The 12249-nt window shown below is 40.0% G+C and overlaps 1 protein-coding gene and 1 pseudogene across 8 annotated transcripts in view; both read left to right on the top strand.

Annotated features, from left to right (window-relative positions):
• Positions 1 to 12249, top strand: part of LTBP1 (latent transforming growth factor beta binding protein 1) — a 461939-nt gene that overhangs the window by 87123 nt on the left and 362567 nt on the right. The gene's annotated exons all lie outside the window — the stretch shown is intronic.
• LOC129540152 (U2 spliceosomal RNA) lies at positions 4665 to 4810 on the top strand (annotated as a pseudogene).

Genomic DNA, 12249 nt, shown 5'->3' with positions numbered 1-12249 from the left:
CTCTGTGTCTGTCTTTGTCAGGTATCTATTTTAGCTAAATAGATAAAGACCTTGAAGCTAAATATTGAAATACACTGAATGTAGACCTTTGAGCTGCTTCATCAAAAAGTGTTAAACTGAGATTTAAAAAAAAAAAATGAAACAGATGGCTATGTTGTATTCACTGAAGTGTTTTTAGTGAAACCAAAAAAAGATAAATGCAGTAAAATTATTTTAAAAATTCTTTATTTCATCTTTATCTCAGCTTCCAAATTTCTGTTTGTATAATATACATATTAATGGAGTAGAACATGTGTGTAATTTATAAATAACCACATATTGGGGGTTGGGCTAAGCTATTTCTAATGTGGTATATGATCATAAAAGTTGGGAGGCCTTTGATGTACAGAAGGAAATGTGCTGGGAACTTACTTACAAAATCATCCTGGTCTGGAGAGGCTGAAAATCCCTGAAACATCCCTTGGTCTTTTCCTGTGCTTGGAAAGGTGGCAGCAGTGACCAGAGAGGGGAAAGAAGAAGAGACGGCAGCGCCCCCTAGATGGAGTGGGGCCCCCCGCTCATCTGAGAGTCTGGCAGGGGTGGGCTGGGCCGTGGAGGAGTGGGGAGGGCTTTTACAGGAGTGCCTCCTTCGGGAGGCAAGACTGTGCCCTGCTGATGAGGCTCTGACTGGCAGCCGGGAGGGATGGAGGGAAAGCCTTGCAGAGGTTCTGCATGGCTTGTTGCGCCATCTCTGGCAGCGACAGTTTTGATCGTGACTTCTGCCTTCACCACAGCACTGTCCAGTAGTAATATGATGCAAGCCACGTATGTAAGTTTAAGTTTCCTAGTAGCCATATTAAAAAGAAAAAAGATGAAATTGTTCAATATACTTTGTGTAACCCCATATATCGAAAACCTTATTTCATGTCGTCAATAGAGAATGAGATCTTATAGTGGTGGTTCTATGCTAAGTCTTGAAAACCAGTGTGTAGTTTTACACTTTCATCTGGTTTGAACTAGCCTCGTTTCAAGTACACGTTAGGCAGAGTTAGTGCAGCTTTAAAACAAATGCAGTCAGGAACCTCACCATGAAGCTGAAAGTGGAGATCATCTAATCTCATGGTTTATATGTCTGACTGGCTTCAGGATCCTCTGCTACCTTCATTTAAAATAATAGTTGGAGTCCTATATTTTAAAGAATATGTAATCGTTAACTGACATGTTTTGATAGCCAGCATATAGGTGAATTGTGTACTCTTTCTGGAATCAATTTTTTCCAGACACAGAGAGACCAAGGTGCTACTACTTACTTTTTGGCAGCCACTCAGAGAATAGAAGTTATTCCATGTGTGAAAGTGACCCCATGGACTGCAGCCGGCCAGGCTCCTCTGTCCATGGAATTCTTCAGGCAAGAATGCTGGGATGGGTAGCCATTCCCTTCTCCAGGGGATCTTCCCAACCCAGGGATCTAACCTGGGTCTCCTGCACTGCAAGCAGATTCTTTACCATCTGAGCCACCAGGGAAACTCATCTCTGAACCTGTATTGTCACCTGAATGTCCTAAACATGGAGTAGGAGAATGTTGGTCTAGGGAAAATGCCCTAAACTTAGAACATTTGGGGTCAGGGCTCTTTTTTGTCTCATCCTAGCTTTATAATCTGGGGCTTCCCTGGTGGCTCAGATGGTAAAGAATCTGCCTACAATGCGGAAGACCCAGGTTTGATCCCTGGGTTAGGAAGTTCCCCTGGAGGAGAGAATGGCAACCCACTCCAGTATTCTTGCCTGGAGAATTCCATGAACAGAGGAGCCTGGTGGGTTAAAGTCCATGGAATTGCCAAGAGTTGGACATGACTGAGTGACTAACACTGAGCAAGTTATGAAGTTTCTTCAAGTCAGAAGATGAGCGTGGTCCCTCTTACTGTGAAGTTCAGTGAGTTAAGGCAGAGAAAGTGCCATGAAAGCAGGTAGCCTTCATCCCAACTAAGGTGGTCCTGCTGTTGCCAAAATGGAGACTTGTCTAGATGTACTTGTCAATATATCTGCATTGCCTTGGAGCTAGGTTTTGTTTGTGATGGCTCACTTGCCTTTGGGACTACTCTTGGGTTCCAGAACCCATGTTTTCAAGTTTTAGGATCTTTGTGAAGTTGCTGGAGATCTGCAGCCTTGGTGTTTTGTGGGCCTCGAGGATGCTGGTGATTTCTTGTCAAAAGCTGGCTGATTTCTGCTCCCACACCTTGTTTGTTCTACTAGGCTTACAGGCATCTCAGTCTGAGCAGGCCTGTCAGCTCTCCCCAGGAAATGTCGAACCGTGGGCATATACATTCATTTCCTTTTTAAATGAATACAGTCCCTTACAGTTTTATTGGAATGCCAATCCATGGTTTGCACAAGCTGTTTGAATTTTAAACAGATGTGTGTGAAGCTGGGAGTCAGCTTTGCATATGTCAGTCCAGTTTTACAGTCACTGACTTTTAAGGGCATAGCCTGGTCTCAAGCTGCTGCTTTAGGTGGACAGGCTCATGTGTCATTGCATGTGCTTTTCTCTCCGGAACCATGACACTTCAGCCAGCACCTGGGCAGCATTCTGGCTGTCTACTGTAAGGCCATGTCATTTGACTGTCACTGTGGGAAATAACCATGAGCTCTCATAATCCATATTTTACTGATAGCCAAATATATGCACGTGTGTTATTTGGAAAGCTTTAGGTGAAAACATTTTTAATGGTGGGCTGATTCTTTGAAAGAGATATCTGCTAATGTTCATTAAATTGTGAGCCATTCTTAATGTTCATATCTAGCTAAGATTGTTAGATTCTTTAGACATATTTAAACATTTTCTATCCAAAAGTGAATGGACAGATATTGACAAAGCAAAGAAACTCCTTTATTGAAATCTAGGAGAAGTGTATTTTAAAAAATCCAAATTGTCAGTGTCTGGTATCATATGTGAGTCTAGGGACCTGTTGTACTATTTTATGACCATGCTTTTTGTTGACAATAAACTTCCATTGTCTAAAAGAAAGATACCTAGAGCCAAGATTTAGCACAAGGCAGAGACTGAGATGCTAAGGGAAATAGATTTATTGAGGTGTCTTTAACAATAAATGGTTTTATTTTTCATAACTGCTGTTTTAGAATTACAGTTGGTCAAAATCCAACATTTTGGTTAAATTCCGTGGTTTTTGGGTCTTTTTCAGTTTTAAACTCCAATCCCAAACTGGACTAAAAAATTCCCCTTCCCTTTCAGTCTCTGTTGGGACTAGAGCTGAGGGAAGGAGGAAGTGGTGCGTAGACCACTTTCAGTCCTCTGAGGCTTGGGGTAGGGTAGAGGGATGGGTCAGAAATGAGTGTCCATTGGAGATATTTACCTTTAGTATGATACTAACCAAGAAAGCTTAAGCTATCTTTGCATTAATGAGGGTAGGCCAAGTTTCACTATAATAGCAAGTACAGTCTCGATACCTTAACACATTCATGTAGTAGTCTAGTGTGGCACGTGTGGCTGACCGTGCTGGCTCTTACCCAGTGGCGAATCAAGGCCCGGTTGCTTCCATTGTGCAACCCCTCATCCTGCAGTTCTTCACTTCTAACTCTGAGTTCAGGAAAGAGAGCTTAAGATTCATACCCAATTTTTTTGTTTTTCCTGGTAAGATCTTTTAAAAGAGTATATTAACATGTCACACAATTCATCCATTTTAAGTGTATAGTTCACTGGGTTTAGTATATTGAATTCTCTCACCCTTGCCTATAATTGGGCTTCCCTGTAACTCAACTGGTCAAGAATCTGCCTGCAATGCAGGAGACCCCAGTTTGATTCCTGGGTTGGGAAGATCTGCTGGAGAAGGGATAGGTTACCCATTCCAGTATTGTTGGGCTTCCCTTGTGGCTCAGCTGGTAAAGAATCCGCCTGCAATGTGGGAGACCTGTATTTGATCCCTGGGTTGGGAAGATTCCCCTGGAGAAGGGAACAGCTACCCACTCCAGTATTCTGGCCTGGAGAATTCCATGTATAGTCTATGGGGTCCCAAAGGGTTGGACATGACTGAGCGACATTCACTTGCCTATAATTAGAAGTAGAAAATTTTGCTCACATGCCTATTGGGGAGGACTTACAAGGTCCTAATCTAACTTCAAGGAAGGCAAAATACTGGGGCAAACCCAGGATGTTGTCACTGCCCTGCTTATCTTCTGTGGTGTCTGCCTGACTCATGGGGTGGGCACTTTTCCTTGCCCTACAGTTGACGGAAGGGCAGGTCTTGAAGCTCTCTTCTCCGTTCTCTGGCTTCTCCACTTTTCTCCCCTGTGCAGTCTGGCAGGGAAAGGGGCACTGATTGCTCAGTGCGTCGCCTCAGCCATTGTCTGCCTAAGGCACAAATGCCAGATGCCTTGTGTTGGGGGAAATCTCATATTGCACAAGAGGTTGATTCGCCATGTTCTCTCTAACTTGACTTTCAGGAAGATAATTTCTGCATGAGGTCATTGACTTGACAGTTTTCTGCATTCCTTTCTCAGTCCTGTCCTTTACGGTTTAGTCCTGGAGTTGAAGGTGAGGAAGTCCAAGTACTTAGTAGGTATTTCTGGCATTGAGGAGAGTTTTCCTTTATGGAAAATGGGAGGCTTTTCTTATTTTGTTATTCCACAAAATCATGAGTTATTGTGAAATCGTACTTTAAAATGATGGGTGTATTTCTTCTCGGCCTTTTGGCTAAGATCAAGTGTAAAATGGTGGGTGTATCTCTTAAAATTTTCTCTAGGGAATATCTTTGAGTTGTTAAAATGTTTATTTTATTTGCCATATTTCAAAATTCCCTGAATTATTGGCATATTTTAATGGACTGAATGGATATGGGATCTGAATCACCATGTAGTACATTTGACTCTAAATGTTTTTAAAAAGCTCCATTTATTAATATTAATAACTTCAGTTTTACAGAAGTTTCAAGGGTAATACTGGGAGTTCCCATGTAGTTTATCCTGATGTTACATTTTGTATAACGATGGTACATTTGTCAAAACTTAAAGTCACATTGGCATAGTGTTACAAGCTATAGATTTTATTCTGGTGGGACTAGTTTTTTCATGAATGTTCTCTCTGTTCCAGGATCCATTCCAGGGTGACACTTCACACTCAGTTGTCGTGTCTCCTTGATCTCCTATATTCGACAGTTTTTCAGTCTTCCTGGACACTTTTGAAAGTATTTTGTAGGATGTCTCTCAATTTGGGTTTATCAGTGTTTCCTTATGATTAGACTAAGTGTATGAGTTTGGGAGAATACTGCAAAGGTAAAGTGCCTTTTTCATCATATCATGCAAGAGTGTTTGTGAAAGAAACGAGTTAATTAACACTGGTGATATATTTATGTTGACCACTGGTTTAAGGTATAGTCTGTCAGATTTGCCTACTGTAAAATTAATATTTCCACATTTCATACTCTGTGCTTAGGAAGCAGATCACTAAATACCATCCACACTCATGTGGAGGAGATTAAGTTCTCTCTCTGGAAAAAGGAAACAGGGACATAACTTCATGGATCGTTTGTAATTCAAGGGTTTGTCCCTTCTTCCCCACTTATTCAATCATTTACTTATGTTAATTTAGCCTCATTTTATTCTTCTGGTTATATGATTATTATTTTGTTGAAATTATCCCACCTTTGGCCCTTGGGAGCTTTTTCAGCTTGACTCCTAGGTAAAAAGTTAGAAGCTAAAAATATTTCTGTCTTTGGATTCTAGTTACTTTGGCTTGGGTGAACTTGGACTTCTCCACTTCCTCAAGTGGTAACTGTTAAATGAGCAGTATTTTATGGTGTTTCTAAAGTTCTTGGAGACTTTGTAATAATGATTTACAAGGATGTATATAGAAACTAGCCAGTATTTAAGAAAGTAATAAGCATTTAGTCATGGAGTTCTACTTAACATTGAATGTTATTATTTCAAAGAGGTTAATGCCTGCAAAAGACCATTGATTATAGATTCTTACAGGAAATTGGAAGTGGACTTAAACTATCTCAATGGATGAGAAACTAAAGCGTCCAAAGTCTAAATGATTTGCCTGAGAATAACAACTCGAATAACTTTTAAACCTAGTTCTTCCTATGAAATCCAGCATGTATTTTTTCTTTTTCAAAGATGAATATTCTAGAATATTTTTCCAGATATAGAATTATACATAGCTGCTATATAGTAAATAATGCAAGAAGAAAAGTTTTGAATATGTGCATTTCAAGGTGATAGCTTGCATTAATGGCACATTAAGAAATAATTTTTACTGAATTTCGTATTGTGATGTGGTGTTTAGCAAGGAAAAGCGGTGTCAAGATTTTTGGTCATGCTTTTGTTTCAAGAAATGGCCTAATGGGTACTAATTCAGTTGTTCCTATTTTTATTTTATCTTGAAAATGTCACTTTAGTATAAATGTCCATGCATGCATGCTCAGTTGCTTCCATTCAGTCTCACAGTCATGTCCGTCTCTTTGCAACCCTATGGACTGCAGCACGCCAGGCCTCCCTGTCTATCACCAACTCCCGGAGTTTACTCAAACTCGTGTCCATTGAGTTGGTGATGCCATCCAACCATCTCATCCTCTGTCGTCCCCTTCTCCTCCTGCCTTCAATCTTTCCCAGCATCAGGGTCTTTTCCAATGAGTCAGTTCTTCATATCAGGTGGGCAAAGTATTGGAGTTACAGCTTCAGGATCAGTCCTTCCAATAAATATTCAGGACTAATTTCCTTTAGGATGGGCTGGTTGGATTTCCTTGCTGTCCAAGACTCTCAAGAGTCTTCTCCAATACCACAATTCAAAAACATCAGTTCTTCAGCGCTCAGCTTTCTTTATACCCCAACTCTTACATCCATACATGGCTATTGGAAAACCTATAGCTTTGACTAGACGGACCTTTGTTGGCAAAGTAATGTTTCTGTTTTTTAATATGCTATCTAGGTTGGTAATAACTTTTCTTCCAAGGAGCAAGTGTCTTTTAAGTACATGGCTTTAGTCACCATCTGCAGTGATTTTGGAGCCCCCAAAAGTAAAGTCTGTCACTGTTTCCATTGTTTCCCCATCTATTTGCCGTGAAGTGACGGAACCGGATGGCATGATCTTAGTTTTCTGAATGTTGAGTTTTCAGCCAGCTTTTTCACTCTCCTCTTTCACTTTCATCAAGAGACTCTTTAGTTCTTCACTTTCTGCCATGAGGGTGGTATCATCTGCATATCTGAGGTTATTGATATTTCTCCCAGCAATCTTGATTCCAGCTTGTGCTTCATCCAACACAGCATTTCTCATGATGTACTCTGCATATAAGTTAAATAAGCAGGGTGACAATATACAACCTTGACATATTTCTTTCCCAATTTGGAACCTGTCTGTTGTTCCATGTCCAGTTCTAACTGTTGCTTCTTGACCTGCATACAGATTTCTCAGGAGGCAGGTCAGGTGATCTGGTATTCCCATCTCTTTCAGAATTTTCCACAGTTTATTGTGATCCACACAGTCAAAGGCTTTGGCATAATCAACAAAACAGAAGTAGATGTTTTTCTGGAACTCTCTTGCTTTTTTGATGATCCAGCAGATGTTGGCAATTTGATCTCTGGTTCCTCTGCCTTTTCTAAATCCAGCTTGCTGGAAATTCACAGTTCATGTACTGTTGAAGTCTGGCTTGGAGAATTTGGGGCATTACTTTGCTCGCGTGTGAGATGAGTGCAATTGTGCGGTAATTTGAGCATTCTTTGGCATTGCCTTTCTTTGGGATTGGAATGAAAACTGACCTTTTCCAGTCCTGTGGCCACTGCTCAGTTTTCCAAATTTGCTGGCATATTGAGTGCAGCACTTTCACAGCATCATCTTTTAGGATTTGAAATAGCTCAGCTGGAATTCCATCACCTCCATTAGCTTTGTTCATAGTGATGCTTCCTAAGGCCCACTTGACTTCTCACTCCAGGATGTCTGGCTCTAGGTGAGTGATCACACCATTGTGATTATCTGGGTCATGAAGATCTTTTTTGTTTAGTTCGTCTGTGTATTCTTGCCACCTCTTCTTAATATCTTCAGCTTCTGTTAGGTCCATGCCATTTCTGTCCTTTATCGAGCCCATCTTTGCATGAAATGTTCCCTTGGCATCTCTAATTTTCTTGAAAAGATCTCTAGTCTTTCCTATTCTGTTGTTTTCCTCTATTTCTTTGCACTGATCACTGAGGAAGGCTTTCTTCTCTCTCCTTGCTATTCTTTGGAACTCTGCATTCAGATGGGTATATTCTTCCCTTTCTTCTTTGCCTTTTGCTTCTCTTCTTTTCTCGGCTATTTGTAAGGCCTCTTCAGACAACCGTTTTGCCTCTTTTCATTTATTTTTCTTGGGGATGTTCTTGATCACTGCCTCCTGTACAATGTCACGAACCTCTGTCCATAGTTTTTCAGGCACTCTATCAGGTCTGATCCCTTGAATCTATTTTTCACTTCCACTATATAATTGTAACAGATTTGATTTAGGTCATACCTGAGTGGTCTAGTGGTTTTCCCTTCTTTCTTCAATTTAAGTCTGAATTTGTCAGTAAGTTCATGATCTGAGCCACAGTCAGCTCCTGGTCTTGTGTTTGCTGACTGTATAAAGCTTCTGCATTTTTGGCCGCAAAGAATATAATCAGTCTGGTTTTGACCATCTGGTGATGTCCACGTGTAGAGTCTTCTGTTGTGTTGTTGGAAGAAGGTGTTTGCTGTGACCAGTGCATTCTCTTGGCAAAACTCTGTTAGCCTTTGCCCTGTTTCATTCTGTACTCCGAGGCCAAATTTGCCTGTTACTCCAGGTATCTCTTGACTCCTACTTTTGCATTCCACTCCCTTATAATGAAAAGGACATCTTTTTTGGGTGTTAGTTCTAGAAGTTCTTGTAGGTCTTCGTAGAACTGTTCAGCTTCTTCAGCGTTACTGGTCAGGGCATAGACTCAGTTGCGTCAGTTGTGTCCAACTCTTTGCAGCCCTATGGACTGCAGCAGGGGAAAAAATGCAGAAACTGACATGATGCGTGTGCATTGAAGTGACAATGCTTTAAGGATAAATGGAAAATGGTGCCAACTTGTTACTTTTACTTGTGGTTTACATAAATGTAAGCATTTATCCTTCCACAGCCGTACACATTCATGGTCAGTTGGAGTTATCCTTATAAGTGATCATTGTTAAGTTTGCCTTTCAGCTGAAGGCAAATTTAATTAATTATTTAATTAATAATTAAATTATTAATTATTAAATTAAAACATTAATTTCATCTTTAAAAGGCAGCATTAGGTAGTACAGTGTTTAAGAAATGTCTTGCTTGTGCCCATAACAAGCTATACCATTTTGCTGATGGATTTGCTACCTTGTGTCCTATTCAGTGTACAATGTGACCATATATTTTGAATTCCAGAGTCTTTTCTGGTTTGTTGAGCACACTGGTGCTTAAGATGATTTAAATTAGTTTTAATGTATTTGGGTAACCAAGCATACAGTGCTTTGAAGCCACTGGTGGAGAGAAAGAAGAGAGCTATTTCAGCCTTCCCCAGTAATGAGACCCATAAATCAGAAGAATGAACATGGGAACATCAAGTGAGTCTTGGGATCTAATTTCAAACACCTTAAAGGGACTCCTTTTTTGGTTTAGACTTGCTAGGACCATGGTGCCCAGAGTAACGGCTGAACTGAAAAATCTAGATGTAAGACAGAGAACCTCTATAGGACTAAAACAGCTGCGCCAAACACTCTCACCCTGAGCCTTCAAATTTGAGAGGTTTGTGGTTAGGAAGTCTGGGTCTAAAGAAGAGGAAAATGGACAGGGATGTATTCAGCTAGGGGTACTCACATGTTCCTATAGGTAAGGAAATCATAAGATGATTTTGCAGGAGGGGAGAATGTTTTTCCTTCAGCATATAATTATAGTGGGGTTTTGAAACTGACTTCGGGGCAAGAAAATAAGAGCGTAAAAGCTTTTTGACTAACACTGAGGAAAACGATATGAATTTCTGTAAGTAAATCAGACACATCCCTGAAAAACAGAATGCCTTCAGGACTTCAGGTATGTCTATGGCAAATATGAAGACAGTCTATTCCTAGACTTTTGGCAGGCAGACTGGCCTTTCATTCAGTTCTTTCAAAAAGAAAATAGGCAAGAGAAGTTTTTGGAAAAAAATATCCAAGTTCTTGTAGATGTTGTTGGTTCAAGCAGTGTTAGAAATTCTTCATGGTTCCTCTCTTGCAAGCTGACTTTGGACTGTGTACATAGGCCTATTTTTAAACTCAGGCTTTGTTTCACTCCCACATGCTTTACCCTTCTACTGGTCAAGTGCTAAAACCAGGGATTATTTAAGTTAGTTTATGGGCTGGTATATGATGAGTTGAGAATTTGAGTTTCTGAAGTTATGAGAAGCAGGTTGAGAGGAAAGAAATGTGGAAAGAATAAATGACAATGGCCATATGGATCTCTTTTCGTTCAATTTCCCCCTTTTAAAGACCTCTAGTCATATAATACACAGAGGTATTTAGTTCTAAAATCTGTATAAATAAATGTATTTAGAGTCAATAAACTTTAGGTAATGTGTTGCTTTTGCTTCTTATCAGGAGTAATTTAAATTCAATGTATAATGGCATCTTGAATTATTAAAAAACCTCCTCTCCTGCAAAATCATCTTACAGTTTCCTTGCCTATCTGGTTCAGGAACATGTGAGTACCCCTAGGCGAATACATCTCTGTCAGTTTTCCTCCTCTTTAGACCCCGGTTTCCTAACCACAGCCCTTTCAAATCTGAAGGCTCAGGGCGAGAGTGTTCGGTTCGGCTGTTTTAGTCCTGTAGAGTGTTGCTGTCTCACATAATTTTGCCATTAAAGGTTTATATTTTAATTTGGGCTTGTGTGTAGTGATCTTGAGTGTGTGTATGTGTGTCTATGATGTATGTGGGGTGGGGGAGGAAGGGGAGGGAACTTAAATGCCATTGGTAACATCTGAATTTAAGATTCACTTTTACAGGATGCTCGGGGCTGGTGCATTGGGATGAACCCGAGGGATGGGGTAGGGAGGGAGGTGGGAGGGGGGTTCAAGATGGGGAACACATGTACACCCGGGGCAGATTCATGCCATTGTATGGCAAAACCAGTACAATAAGGTAAAGTAATTAGCCTCCAATTAAAATAAATTTTAAAGATTCACTTTTTTTTTTTTTGGCGGAAACGCATTTCTGATGGATAAGACTGAAATCTTTGTGGTCTTCAATAGTAAAGTGATCAGTGGGAAGAGTATTCTCATTTTCAACAGACAGGTCAGAAAGGCTTCTGGTTTTCAAGTTAAAGTATGATGTTTACATTTCGAAAAACTCCTGTTTTATAGCAGCTGGAATTTTATTGTGTGTGGCAGATTTTTGGGGAAAAAAAAAAGATATTTTCATGTTTTTTTTCCTGTAATGGCTCTTGGAGACAGTTGAACAAATGAAAACTGAAAACTAATTGTAGCCATGTACTTGGTTATGTCAGATCCTATAACAATAGCAGGGAATTTTTACCTGGTACTGAGGTGGAGGAACTACTAGTTTTGGTGGGTATGTTCCTTTGGCTTTGATTGCTTTGCCCATAATTATTCCCCAAAGTAGTTATGAAGTATAATTTAGTCTGTTTATCTCATGGTGGGTTTCCTACCTTGGAAGTACAGTGTTCACCCATCCATGCCTCCTGACTTCCTGATGCTTTTCAGACTAAGCTGCTACGTAAGCAGTATGTTTTTACATGTAAATGCTTTAGCACACATATCACTAAGTAGAGGTCAATATTTGCTGATCACTTAAATGTAAATTTTACATGCACTGAAAAGCACAGTTCTTACGCACACCCTTTGAATTTTGAGAAATGTATATATGTTACCTAGGAGGTCTCTTTGTGATTTTCCCACTCAATCCTACTTTCTACCCCAGAGAGAACTGTTCTTCTCTGTTTTCATGATGAGTTTTTCCTATTCTAAGACTTTGTATAAATGGAATCATGTAGTGTGTATACCCTTCTCTTTTACTCTCTGTACTGTTTTTGAAATTCATTCATACTGTCATCTGAATAAGTAGTTTCATTCCTTTTCACTGTGGAGTAGTATTCCTTTGTGTTAACACAGCAGTTGTTTATTCATTAATCTGTTGAACACCTTGGTTGTTTCTAGTCTTTGTGTGGGCATATGCTTTCACTTCTGTTGGGTAAAAAACTTAGGAGTGGAATTGCTGTGTTGTAAAGGTAAATGTTTGGTTAACTTGATAAGAAGCCGTCAGGCC

This window comes from Moschus berezovskii, chromosome 11 (genome assembly GCF_049115385.1).
Source record: "Moschus berezovskii isolate FMDL1 chromosome 11, NW_MosBer_1.0, whole genome shotgun sequence".
In the NCBI taxonomy this organism is placed as follows: Eukaryota; Metazoa; Chordata; class Mammalia; order Artiodactyla; family Moschidae; genus Moschus; species Moschus berezovskii.
The sequence above is the reverse complement of the archived record's forward strand: the minus strand, read 5'-3'. Positions and strand labels throughout refer to the sequence as shown.